The 2,500-nt window shown below is 50.5% G+C and overlaps 1 pseudogene; it reads right to left on the reverse strand.

Moving 5' to 3' along the window:
• Positions 1-1,190: 1,190 nt before the first annotated feature.
• LOC148151136 (5S ribosomal RNA) lies at positions 1,191-1,309 on the reverse strand (annotated as a pseudogene).
• Between the last annotated feature and the right edge of the window lie 1,191 nt (positions 1,310-2,500).

The following is a 2,500-nucleotide window of genomic DNA, read 5'->3' on the forward strand; positions in this document are numbered from 1 at the left end:
ATCTATCTTCAGGATATACAAGATGGTATTAGCAATAACATTCGCAAATTTCATCAGCTGGGTGGCAGGGTGAAATGTGATGAGGATCTTAGGAGATTACAGGGTGACCTGGACAAGTTAGGTGAGTGCTCAGATGCATGGCAGATGCACTTTCACGTGGATAAATGGATCCTTATCCACTTTGGTGGCAAGAACAGGAAGGCAGATTACCACCTAAGTGGAATCAATTTAGGTAAAGGGGCAGTACAGAGAGATCTGGGGGTTCTTGTACACCACTCAATGAAGGTAAGCATGCAGGTACAGCAGGTAGTGAAGAAGGCTAATAGCATGCTGGCCTTCATAACAAGAGGGATTGAGTATAGAAGCAAAGAGGTCCTTCTGCAGCTGTACAGGGCCCTGGTGAGACCACACCTGGAGTACTGTGTGCAGTTCTGGTCTCCAAATTTGAGGAGAGACATTCTGGCTATTGAGGGAATGCAGCGTAGGTTCACGAGGTCAATTCCTGGAATGGCGGGATTACCTTACACTGAAAGACTGGAGCGACTGGGCTTGTGTACCCTTGAGTTTAGAAGACTGAGAGGGGATCTGGTTGAGACATATAAGATGATCAAAGGATTGGACACTCTGGCGGCAGGCAACATGTTTCCGCTGCGGGGTGAGTGCCGAAACAGAGGACACAGCTTAAAAATACGGGGTAGACCATTTAGGACAGAGATGAGGAGAAACTTCTTCACCCAGAGAGTGGTGGCTGTGTGGAATGCTCTGCCCCAGAGGGCAGTGGAGGCCCAGTCTCTGGATTCATTTAAGAAAGAGTTGGATAGAGCTCTCAAGGATAGTGGAATCAAGGGTTATGGAGATAAGGCAGGAACAGGATACTGATTAAGGATGATCAGCCATGATCATATTGAATGGTGGTGCAGGCTGGAAGGGCAGAATGGCCAACTCCTGCACCTATTGTCTATTGTCCGCCTTTCCTGACTGCCACCCGCAGACAGCGTGCAGCCCCAATCCCTTTCTTTCCGCCTTTCTTGCTGATTTTGGCAGCGCTCCGCTCTCCTCCCCTCCGTGTCTCGTGCCTGCAGGAGACTGATGCCAGGCACAGCAGCAGCAGCAAAAATAACCTGCCGCTCCATTGCCTGGCACAAGACAAGTGCAGAGGGGTGACTTGAGCAGCCACTGCTGGCGGAAGAAGCCTACTGCACCTGGTATTCCCAGGCAGTCTCCCATCCAAGTACTAACCAGGCCGGAGTCTGCTTAGCTTCCAAGATCAGACGAGATCGGGCGTTTTCAGACTAGTATGGCCGTAGGCGCTGGCCCCTGCCTTTTCTCCCTACTTCAAGGCGTGCTGGCCAGCCACATTTTCTTTCTTGCTCTTTCTCTTTATCCCCTTTGGCTTTTTTTTCTCTTTTCTCTTTGCTCTTCCTCCTCCGTGCGTGCTTCCCTCCCTCCGTCCCTCCAGCTGCCTTTCAGCCAGCCCTTGCCCACCAGGCTCCTGTAGTCTCCCACATCCCCACACTGGCCAACTGCAAGCCCTCCCCCTGCTTCATAGGGCCGCAGCCTGCATTCTCTCATCCTTCCACACTCCTCCACCCCTCCATTTCGGAATGCCAGGCACTGACCAGTGGGGTACCGCACGGATCAGTACTGGGACCGCAGCTTTTTACAATCTATCTTCAGGATATACAAGATGGTATTAGCAATAACATTCGCAAATTTCATCAGCTGGGTGGCAGGGTGAAATGTGATGAGGATCTTAGGAGATTACAGGGTGACCTGGACAAGTTAGGTGAGTGCTCAGATGCATGGCAGATGCACTTTCACGTGGATAAATGGATCCTTATCCACTTTGGTGGCAAGAACAGGAAGGCAGATTACCACCTAAGTGGAATCAATTTAGGTAAAGGGGCAGTACAGAGAGATCTGGGGGTTCTTGTACACCACTCAATGAAGGTAAGCATGCAGGTACAGCAGGTAGTGAAGAAGGCTAATAGCATGCTGGCCTTCATAACAAGAGGGATTGAGTATAGAAGCAAAGAGGTCCTTCTGCAGCTGTACAGGGCCCTGGTGAGACCACACCTGGAGTACTGTGTGCAGTTCTGGTCTCCAAATTTGAGGAGAGACATTCTGGCTATTGAGGGAATGCAGCGTAGGTTCACGAGGTCAATTCCTGGAATGGCGGGATTACCTTACACTGAAAGACTGGAGCGACTGGGCTTGTGTACCCTTGAGTTTAGAAGACTGAGAGGGGATCTGGTTGAGACATATAAGATGATCAAAGGATTGGACACTCTGGCGGCAGGCAACATGTTTCCGCTGCGGGGTGAGTGCCGAAACAGAGGACACAGCTTAAAAATACGGGGTAGACCATTTAGGACAGAGATGAGGAGAAACTTCTTCACCCAGAGAGTGGTGGCTGTGTGGAATGCTCTGCCCCAGAGGGCAGTGGAGGCCCAGTCTCTGGATTCATTTAAGAAAGAGTTGGATAGAGCTCTCAAGGATA

This window comes from Chiloscyllium plagiosum, unplaced genomic scaffold (genome assembly GCF_037043375.1).
Source record: "Chiloscyllium plagiosum isolate Xiang-an unplaced genomic scaffold, Cpla_swu_hap1 HiC_scaffold_3, whole genome shotgun sequence".
In the NCBI taxonomy this organism is placed as follows: domain Eukaryota; kingdom Metazoa; phylum Chordata; class Chondrichthyes; order Orectolobiformes; family Hemiscylliidae; genus Chiloscyllium; species Chiloscyllium plagiosum.